Consider the following 12,697-nt stretch of genomic DNA (forward strand, 5'->3'; position numbering starts at 1 on the left):
ATACTTCCAAAACCGATTGTTTTGATAAACGAAATCTTGTACTAAAATCAACATCATCATATTCTACGAAACAATGACGACCTCTTTATAAATTCTGGGCCGTCGCGTTCGCACTATATAATCCAAATTATACAAATCATCCAACACATCTTCATTTTCAAAAATAAAATAGTATGCAGAGTCCATCTTGACAGCAAGAAAACATCAAATCATTTTTTCTAATCGCTTGTTAAAAATTTAAAGAGCCTCTATGCCAGTAATTAAATATGATGCCGTGTTAAGGAAACTAAACCTCGATTAGGTCATGGTGGGACACTCTCTTACATTGATGTCCCGTTAAAAGAGTTAACAACGTGTTAAACTAACTAACAGAGCTTGGTGAAACTGGGCCTAAGTCTATCAAATTGTATTTTAATCCGACCAGACAATTAACCTTAGATTATGATTTATATGCAAAATCACGTTTATAGAAGATATTGTAAGAAAGATTCTTATTTGTTATCGTTTATTCTTTCCGGGTAATATTTATTACAACTCCACTCGCGATGGCGCTCCCTACTATCCACATTTTATTAACATTCAATTTTCAACCCCAAGAGATCTTCATATACCACGACCTTCGATAGGCAAAGTTTGTTTTAATCGCGTATTGACATGACATTTACCATTACATAAACTATTATGTTTTTTACATTCAAATACGATCGGTTAATTACTTATTTAATTTATATTTTAGGCCGGTTGCAGAGCTTCACTGACCATCAGTGCGTACGTCAGTCGTGCTTGTCATATATTGTATGGAAATACGCGTGCGTATGGGCGGTCTAGCTATGAAAGATTTTATTTCATGAATTTCCATACATATGACAAGCGTGACTGACATAAGCACTGATGGTCGGTGACGCTCTGCAACCGGTCATACTGTTACGTTTGTACGTGTGTTACGTTAACATATTTTTTTTAATTTCAAACAAAAACAATGAGCCCAAAAGACATATGAAATCAAATCCAATTTCAGTAACAAACTGTACTGGCTGAGAAAAGATTTAAGCATTGACAAATCTTCCGCATAAGCCATATAGAAACTAAGAACATTGCGAACGTGTACAAAATATAGAAACCGATTTGTCTATGTCTCCCGTTGGAACTTTTTGCGCGGGGATTTGGAGGAGCTGGCGTTAGCGGCTTATGAATAAGCTTTACAACTAGCGAATGTATTTCTGTGTTAATGTTCTTTTTTACTTTTGTATCAACAAGTTAAGATATTCAGATAGCGCTAAGAACGATTATTGTTATAACACGCTGTTATTATTTATGTTATTAGCTTCACCAGTATAAAGACTCCTTTAGACTCGATTCAGATCCACATTAAACGGTTGATTTAATTCAAGTTTTTACACTTATTAAGAATATAATAACACAATTATTTTATGCAATAGGTATATATTTTATAAAATCGAGCTTTTTAAGCTTTTTTAACTAAATTAAAATTGTTTAATTGTTTTTATATAGGTAACCATCATGTCGCATGTGATAACATGTATGCGACACATCTCCAATTCCTAAAATTAAAAAGTCATATAGTAAATTGAACTGGAGTCGAGGAATATTAGTTTCCCATTTATCAAACATTCAATAAGGAAATGTTTGGGAATATGTGACAAACACATTATCCGAAAGCGACACCGGTCACAACGTGTATATGTATACACGTTGTGACCAGTACCGGTACTGTAATGTGAATATGCATTTATATGATTTTTTTTATTAGGAATTAGATAATTGTACATAAAGCCTTATTTAGTTAATTGATAATTATGTTTAAAACGATTCTTATAACCATTAATAATAGCATATTAACTATGAATTAGATAGAGTTTCATATAAAACTAGCGGAAAAATTTAACTGTCCGAATGGAAAACTAATGGTTCCTTGATTACCTTTACTGGGCGTAAATTACGCTGTAGATGGTTACGGCTTTTCTTTTTAAAAAAGTTTTGTTTAATCTAAGTGAGAAATAGTTTTAAAATTGCTATTTTAATTCAGTTTCTAAATGGAGTTTTCTTTAGAACTAGCTGCTCCGCGCGGTTTCACCCCCGTGGCTCCACTCATGTTGGTCGTAGCGTGATGATATATAGGTAGCCTATAGCCTTCCTCAATAAATTAGCTATCTAACACCGAAATAATTTTTCAAATCGGACCAGTAGTTCCTGAGATTAGCGCGTTCAAATAAACAAACTTTTCAGCTTTATAATATTAGTATAGATAATTGATGTACCTATATAAAATAAACTTAAAACGTAATCACAAAAAAATTATTTAGGTAGGTACTTAATCCAATTATAATTTTTATTGTAATCGACAATGACGATTTTCAATTAATTTATGTATCTCATTATTTTTTTAATTCTACAATCAACCGATGATTTGATTTGAAATCAATAAATACATCTCAATAATTTTAAAAACATCGTTCTTATAGGGCATTGAAACAGTTTTTTTGTATTAGATTTAGAAAAGAAAATGGCGGATAACACTTCATAACATTTACAATACACAACTGCAACAGAACGGTTTCATTAGTAGTTGTTCAAACAGCGCGGACTCCGCTTGTTTATGTTCCATGTTTTGAATTTGGAACAAAAACGTAACTCTTTATAATTTATTCATTTTGTGTACAATTATGGCGGGAAACATTTCAATACGCAGCTGGATAGCCTGAAACAATTTAGCGTTTTGTTTCACGTAAATCTTAATTAGTAGACCGTACATTAACCTGTACAATGTTCTACATTTTTTTTACTACAATTCATAAAGAGAATGAAAGTGTGAATTTTATACCTTTTATACTTTAATTTAAGGTGAGAACCTTAAATTGTTTACATTTAATAAAAATGTTTGGGTTAGATTTTTCGTATTAAGATTTATTAGCTTGATGATAATATAATTTAGCCATTGAGCCTTTATCGATAAACGGGCTATTTAACACTGATATAATTTTTCACATCGAACCCGCAGGTCCTGAGATTAGTGCGTTCAAGCAAACAACAAACTTTTCAGATTTATAATATTAAGATACAGTATAGATTAAACTACATATATTATATACAGACAATGGAAGTGATTACGAATTAATCTAAACATATTAATGTAGTGATATCTACCGTATAATGCTTATTTCCCTAATTGAATAGGAAACAAAGCTGGTATAATTAATCAAAGCAGGCTCGAGTTTCAATCATATAGTCATTACCTTTACCTCTTAGTAGTGTGTTGATGTAACCTCAATGTGGTTGGAGTAATTAAATAATAATAATAAATCAATTATTTTATATTTGTACAGAATCAGCGCAAGAAATCTTCATAATACATATTATATAGCTCTAGAAAGTACACAGCACGAAATAAAACATTTTTCTTGATATAGACTACTTTTCATTTATAAAAATAAGTTACATTAAAATTGATTCCTTTAAAGTTTTTACATAATAAAATAAAATAAAATAAGCCTTTATTGCTGCAAAAACATTACAAACTACTACAAAAAAACTTATACTACTACAAAAAAACTTATACTACTACATGCCGTTGACAATATTCCTTGTATTTTATTCCTATATTATATTGTAGAATATTTTAAACGTTATTAAACTATTTTCACTATTATATTATTACATTAGCTGTTAATCTATATAATCGGCAAACTTGGTTCTTCTATGGCAGCTTGTCTTCCGATAAAGGCCTCCTCTAAGGATTTCCATTTCGTTCTATTTTTAGCTATTCTGATCTATTCCGGGCCAGCTATCTTTTTAATATCGTCTTCCCACCGCTTGAACTGTCTTCCTCTTTTTCGTATACCATCGCGAGGGTACCATTCTGTTATAGTCTTTGTCCATTTTTCTTCCTTATCTCTCAACATATGTCCAGTCCATCTCCATTTGATTATTAGATATAGTTTGTACATTTTTAAATTTAGTTTTACTTTTAATTATATTCAATTTTATTTTTTCTATTCTCCGGACACCAATAACGCTTCTTTCTATTTTGTTTTGACATACATTTAATTTATTTAGTTTTCGATCAGTCAGTGCCCATGTTTGGCAACCATATGTTAAACATGGTAAAATGCATGTGTTGTATACTCTTCTCTTACATTCCAAAGGCATTTGATTGTTTTTCATGACTTCACTTACTTCACTAAGTTTTTACATAATATTCCTTATATGGATTTCCTAAATAACCCGTAACATTTTTAACCAGTAGATATCATTCCGATAACTATGTAGGTACTTTCATAAGTGTGAACTGTGAAGGCCAGTTGAAATTGTAAATTAATAGTGCTTTTTGATGTTTCATATTTTATTTGACTAGGTATTAAAAATTATGCGTTTGAATTCTATAAAGTTTATACTTCTCTGCTTGATGGTTTAAATAATAAAGAAACCGATTTTATTTAAAATTAACTGAATTTAATTTCACCTATAGAAAAACTGAGTAACATAAGGTTTTATTTTACTTTTATGCTAAGTAAACTGTAAAGCTAGGGATTTGCGGTCAATATATTATTTTAGTATAATAACTATTCTCAAGCTTATTAAACCCATATCATAATTAAATAAAATTATAATATATTGTAATTTATTACAACTGACTGATATTTTAAATGGAAAATGTGCCGACCTATTTTACATTCGCGGAGTGCAGAGCGTCTAGGGACTGTCGGGTGATTAATTAAAATCGTGTTTTCTGTGGGCAACATTCTACATTATGAATATAAGGAAAATGCTGAATTAATCGAATTTTTTGCTAAGGAGATTGTAAAATAAATATAATTTGATACTCAACCTTTTGCTCGTAGCGGTTTATAAGTCTATTGGCATTTAAGATTTATTTTAAAAACTCATGACTTGTCCGTAAAAGGGAAACAGAAAGACACTGGATATGATTACAAATCTCATTACAGGGTATCATGTATGTTTCTAACCCAAAACAGTATGAACTATCTCTAACAAAAGAATATTAGTAATAAAAGTAAATCGCGGTTTAAAACCGTTAAAATGTTAAATCGTCTGGTATTTTCCGAGCGATAACGATTCTTTGGATTCGTGAAAAATAAAAAGGCTAACCTGCAATTGGTATCCGAGCCCGTCCAATTAGCTAATGGCTTCGCGGAACACACCTTTTGCGCTTTACAACCGTGACGAGTCAACCGTATGGACTGTTGTAGTGTAAGAGCTGAATATTATATTTTGGTACATACTATTTTTCACTTTAATGAATTGTGTCTGCATGGGGTTATAACATAATATATACTAGTGTTATAACCCCATATTTACATGTCATTTATGATCCGAGTATGATGCATCTCTGCGCGTTTGCATTATTCGATAACCATTGTTATGGTATTTGGTTTTAACGTGCGTTTTCTTCTTTTCCTCAAAAAATATTTTGTGTTCTTATTTATATAATTTGTATTTTTACCACGTTAATAAATGTTCCCAACAATCATTTTTAATACAATATGTTCTTCCCTATACATACAAAGATCATTAAAAATATTATAATAGCAGCAAACTAAATTTTGTATTTATTTAATAAAAATTCTGTGTGTTTAATTGATACTGCAATGTGGTAATAATTTCAATCGATTTCATATAAGCATTAAGCAAACTGTTCATAAAATTGTAATTATAAATGTAGGAATTTTCCACACCATCTCTTACACTACTTTTCACCTCGCCCATACATAAGCTCTATCGTGAGTCAACTGTTTGCATTTTAAGCGAGCCAGCACTTCTGCTTATCTATGAATAAAATAGTTCTAGAAATAAGCAGTTACAGACAAAGTTATTTTATGACTGCGAATACTATTAATGCGTCTGAGTTGCATTTGTATTTCGCTAGACTATTTATAAGGGTTATAGTCTAGAGTGTTGGGACCTTTTCTAAGAAGTTATAGAAGTTCATGGTTTGTAAAATTTTATGGTTTCTATTTGAATATTTCTGTAGCAATGCTTAGGAAATTATGTGTTCATGATAAGTAGTGTTAAGATCTAGCTTGAAAGACGGCAAAAGCGAATGGTTACAAGCTTTTCTGAGCTCTAAGAGCTTCCAATAACACCGACTTCCTAACCCTAGGCCAGTGAAATGCTATTGAAATTGAAAAAAATTAAAAGTTCTTTGGTTCGACATTCAAGCAATGTTTTGTCTGGATCGATAATTTACCGTTCTAACAACCAGACAACAATACTTTAAAATATACCAATTAATTTAATATTAATTAAAACGCTTGGCATATGTACCTACATATAATTATAATCTTTTGTAATCTTTTGAGCCCTGAGCAACGTCAGCAGCCATTATTAATTAGACCAGTTTATTTTTGTGTACAAAATTAAGATTACTTTACAGTTTACGTTCAAATTAGGATCCTTTTATAAATTTACGGAGAGGCCCGTCGCTTACAGTTTGTTGACGTTGGAAATAAAACCTGTTAAGGTGTCTTCACAAGAGCTTCGTTTTGAGCGTAATATTAGGTTTTTTAATGCTATTAATTAAAACAAAAGTTTCAAATCGTATGTAAATGTTTAAGAACCTACGAGAACTATTTTTTTATTTTTTGTAAAGGTTGGAATATTAGAAAATAGGAAAAAGAAATCATACGATCACGGACTTTATCTATTGTAAAATATTTTTATTACTGTTAAAAATTAACATGAAAGAACATCAGGAATTAAGTGAAGAAATAATCTAGGACAAGGTTTTTCTCTTTTTTTTATAACCGCGGTTTTTTATATAAGCTATATGTTAGATACCTAAATTAAAGTGGCACGACACCATGAGAAGCAAGATTGAGCGTTTCATTAAGTTCACTTCGTAGCTTAGTGGAAATGATAAAGCACAATTTTTATCCGTAATATCTCATCCCATCACCTTAATTAACTTAACCTAATATTTTATACAATTTTATCAAGTTTCCTTAACAATATAGGTCAGAAAATAGCGTACATTACGAAAATTCGATAATACACCGTAAAATAAAATATGTTTCCAATGGGATAATAGACCGTACGGATTCGTAATAATGACCACGCGCACGGTATGAATACAAATTGAGTTACGTTCCCGGACAATACATACTGTATTGTCCGGGAACGAGAACGAGAGTTTTGTTATAGAATAAAATATAACCGCGTCACGTATGAAGGGCTTTTAATAGCGTTGATGAAAATGAGCCAAAGTAATACTATTTCCTGTACGACCCTATTAAAAGGGTAGGAAGCGAAAGGGGTTATAATTTACAAAATAGATATGTGTTCAACGACATCATCCGCTTAGCTGCAGGCTTTCATAATAAATAGGCTGATTTTAGGCGCGCGACAATATGTCTAATTATAAGATGCATTTGTGCTAAAAGCTCCCGCTTGTTTAAAGGTACGAACGGAAATTGGTGGTTACGGAGTTTTGGAAGCTATGTTTTTTGTTTCTGTTATAATAAAAGGTACGTGGGTATATTACGTAAGAGAAAATTTAATACACACATTGGTAATTAAATTATCAATTGTGACATTTGGCTTTTTATTATTAGGTAGGTAATTGTTGTCAGATATTTTTTGGTGCCTGATTTATGGTTACGATTTTGGTAAAAGTATATTTGTCTGTATGATTGTTATCAGTTATATTGATTTTTTGATTGATTTACGTTTTTTATAAGCAAATGCAGGTAAGAATTTATTTTCAACCAGACTTTCATGAAAATTCATATAAATGTCACCCACGCATGTTTTCTTTTTCATGGAACCTTAATTCATTTTTAAAATAAGCTATGCATATATGCAACAGGTATAGAAATTAGAAATCTACAATTGGTCCCATTATTATTAATGGAATCTACACATGTACCTAATATTTCAAATTCTCGAAAACATATTCAGATTTATTTATTTCCATACATTATCATAAGAAAATTAAGACCCAAATATCACTAAAACGTGAAAAGATTTAAGAATAAACGAGATAAGTGAATTATGAGTTACGTAACTTGTTATTGCGTGGCTTTGATGAAGTCTGGGAACATCTGACAAAGATTAATACCGATCAGTCACAACGGGAAAGCAAGAATGATTTATTGGCCATAATAATTCCGTTGCTCAGTCTTTTGTATTGAAAAATATATTTATTGCTACTAAATCTTGTTGATATTGCTATAAAAAGTAAAGTTGCACCCTAAACCTTACCTTGTAATTGGCGTATAGAATTGTAAAATGTTCTATAATTTAATGTATATTTAGCTGTAAGGTACCTTGTACAAATAATTAATTAATAAATAAATAAACATCAGAGCTCAGTTAAAATATTTTGTTAATTAGGTGCTTTTTTGCTTAATTTAGATTTGAAAGCACGCCCTATAAACTAATTCATGATATACATAGCAGTTTTACTATTTTAGTAACTTCTTTGATAGCAAGTTTATTTAAAGTGAACGAGAATAAAAGGACTGGCGTCATTTATATTTTGTTACATGGGGCTGGTGGGTCACTTGATCATAAACAAAAGGAAGGGATAGAAATAAGATAAAGCGCTCAGGTAAACGAAATAGGGCTGGAACTGGTATCTGAAAACATCCCGCTTGCAAATATCAACAGTTCTTTAACTATTTATCGACATTTTTCACGAACTAAGGTCAAGGTATCTATAGCATTTTGTAATTTCGTATGCTATAAGTAATAAAAAAATTTACGTGAGTATTTTTGATACGTCTCCGTTAAAAAAATTCCATTTTTATTTTCGGTAAACTATTTTGGCACATCACTAAATATTTTAAGGAAGCGGCGCGCGGTCAAAATTAATAAAACTAGGACGTTTTAAAACTTTTTTTATGTGCACCGTTCTTGACCAATTAAATACACTGCTCCACGCAGCGTGCACCGTCTGACACCAAACAGTGTGATGCAAATTGGCTGGTCCAATATCACCCAATATCTAGCTGTGTTTTGACAGCCGCTCGTAACGCCCCTCGCCTAACAATGTTTGTGAATCGAGTGTCATGTAGTATGTCAATTACACTGGCGGTTGTTTCGATAATTTTATTACTGGTGTCAATGGAAGGATTTATATGTTGGAGCTGGTAACTGTAGTTGCTATTGTATGTTATGTTTGCTATTGTTGTATGTGTGCTGCGAGTTATGATGCTGTTCTGCGTATTCAGACTTGGATAGGTTATGTTTTCTTAGGTTTCTAAAGAGCTTACAGGGGGAACCTGTGGATATATTATGACGAGTATTTTCTCGCTTAACGCTTATAAATAATGATACGTTTATTCCCAGCAATACTGACATTACCTATATTAAAAAATGTAAACAATATAATGTAACGGTTATCTGCAAAACAATTTAAACTTAATATCGTGTTATTTGTAATCCACAAACAAAATTACGTTATGTTTACATGACGTTCCTATTGAGTTCTGTGTTTCGCAAGTATTGAAAAATGCAAGAGATAAATGAAGTTAGAACGCAATTTACCTATTCATTCGAACTGTTTGATTGTCGCTTTGGCGTAGTCTTTGAAACGACTTAAATGAAACAATGAATACATCGCATTTTAAATCCTTTATTATTTCGTAACCTATTTCTATTTGTATTAGGTATTTATACTTTATCGTTACTTCTTGATGGAAATGGAAATTAAAAATCTAAAACTATAAATCTAAATAGGTACCTAACATCCTTATTTTGTTTTTCATTCTTATAAATGGATATTATCCGTTTAGACGAAGTATTATGTTTTATGTTGTTTATGTTATACATATTTGGATTTAGTTGTATATCTATATTTTAGAGAATGAAGGAAACGAAACGAAACGATGAAGTACTTACAATTTTTATTTGTCAATAACGTACACTACATACCAAAATAAAAAGTCAGTTTCGTTAAAATTGTTTCGCATCAAAATGATTGAAATTAAACAAAATGAGCGTCCTCAATAACACTTTGTTTTACGAGTGCGATAAAATTTTTGATGACTTCATGGCTCTTGTGTCGAAAACATTATTTTTATTGGACGTCGCTTTACAACGGGGGTTAAATCTACATTCAGCAGTAATGGACTCATTATATTGAGATTTTTCTCAGTTCATTGTCAATAAAGTATTTTAATTCAGTATTGTGTAAATACAGAATGTGTGTTTTAAAAAAGTTCCATTGTATTCCTGTATCTAAACTAATATAAGGAGGAAAGGTTTGTATGTATGTATGTATAGTTTTCACGCATAAACTTGGCACAAAAATTGCCAAAAATTTGGCACAGATAATCTTTAGACCCTGAGAAAGAACATAGGCTACCTTTTATTGCGAAATATGAACCACGGGCGAAGCCGGGGCGGACCGCTAGTGTAATATTATGAATATTTATGAAGTAAAAACTCATAAATATTCACTAACAGGTACTGATTGGAGAATTTATATTAATGCCGCTCAAGCTATAGTCTCTTATCAAACCTCCAAATCTATTCCAACATTTCACAAAAGTTCTCAACCACATTTAATTTTATTTCAAGCTCATTATACTTTTACTGGAGACTGGCAATACTTTATATTGTGACAATTTTGAACTTTCCAAACCCACTCAACAAAAATATGCACCCCATAAATAACATTTGTTTACTCCCTTCCTCAATGATCGTTCCATAAAATTTCAAGTTATTTTGATATAGTTTCGCCCCAGTCAATGGTCATTCAGAAAATGGGCTGATGCAGACATAACCCATCCTAAGCAAACATGTTTGAATACAAATATATGTATCTCTGTCATATAGAGTAAATAAAATACTAGATAGTACCCACATCCTTCATTGACGACTTTTTTGAATTATATATTATGTCCTTTAGGGTGCATTTTCACCAGAGATGTGCTACGTTGTTGTGGATGCGTTTGTTATCCACCATATTAATCAATGCATATAGCCTAGCTCTGGTGGAAATGTTTTTAGATAAGATATGTTTTTTAAACGGAAGGGAATGTGTTCTACAGATGCGTTCTATGAATGCGTGCTATGTGCAGAGCGCCTACTATCGATACATCGCACAACTACTTTGCGGCGGCGCATCTTCATAATACATCTTATTCGTACTGCTACATAGCGTAACATGTGTGGAAATGGTCACATAAATGCATAGCATAGGTAGCTATGACATTTTCGTAGTTTAAGTTTGTTTCGTTTAATTTAAGTTTGTTATCAGAAAGCGCATTAAATATTTAAACATTACCTATCATTACATTACATCTACACACAACACACACACGATCATAGATCCTTTGCGACAAAATAAAAAAAATCAGATAATAATATTTATTAATAATAATATTTGTTATACCACCTGTATAATCATGTTATATTTGTCGGGTTACAAAAACTGCTTACGCTTACGACGACTTATAATATTCCTGTTGTTTTTATTCATTTTAAAAATAATCTTGCACTATATTAATATATACCTAAATAATGGATAATAATTATATCACAACAGAAGTAGATAATTCAAATAATATAGAATGTTTTTTGGTTAGTGATACAAATGATTGTCAATCTCTTCTGAAATCTGATATAAGTGATAAGGCTTCTTTTTTTGTTTTGACTGTTAACATCAGAAGCATTAACTGTAATTTTGATTTATTTCTGGCTTTTATTTCTACCCTAGAACTTACTATAGACATTTTTGTTTTAACAGAATGTTGGACTAGTGTTGTAAATCCACCTCCTAATTTGGATAATTATCAAGTTTTTTGGACGAAAAACAGTTTAAATCAAAATGACGGTGTGGTAGTATACGTTCGTCAAGACATCAAAGCCTCGGCTTACGAACCCTTATTTTCGGAGGGGAACTGTTTAGTTGTTAATATTGTACCTGACTATACTATAATATGTTCTTATCGACCTCCGTCATTTAGAAATACATCAAAATTTCTGGAATCGCTTGATAGAACTTTAAAAACTATCTCTTCTAAAAACGTTATATTTACAGGCGACATTAATATTGATACATTGTCTAGTAATTTGGCTACAGTAACACAAACGTATCTGAATCTGTTAGCCATGCATGGCCTAAATCAAGGAATTAATGTACCAACAAGATTGACATCGTGTCTCGATCACTTCATGATCAAATGCCAAAATGTTTGGAAAACATTTGTTTTTGAACAAATGCTCACCGACCATTCACCTATTCTGCTATGTATTACTGGAGTAAATATTAAAAGATGCTTTGCGGAAAACAAAACGTACCATAAAACAACTATAGATTTTATGGGTATGGAAAAATCATTATCAGAGGAAACATGGCAGGAGTTATATAATATAATTAGTGATGCAAATGTTGCTGCTGATTTGATGATTCAAAAACTCTCGTCCTTTATGAATCAAAATACGCAAACAAAAATAGTAAACAGGAAGCTTCAACCTTTGAAACCTTGGATTACTATAGGTGTAGTTAGGTCGATAAGGAAGAGAAACAAACTACACATGAAGGTCAAAAAGGCACCAGATAATATAAATCTTAGAAATAGGTACACTAAATATAGAAATGTCTGCAATAGTATCATAAAATCACTTAAAAGGGAATATTATAAGGATCAACTTCTCAAAAGTAAAGGAAATATAAAAAAAACATGGCAAGTAATTAAAGATGTCTGCAATT

Source organism: Colias croceus, chromosome 11, assembly GCF_905220415.1.
Source record: "Colias croceus chromosome 11, ilColCroc2.1".
Taxonomy (NCBI): domain Eukaryota; kingdom Metazoa; phylum Arthropoda; class Insecta; order Lepidoptera; family Pieridae; genus Colias; species Colias croceus.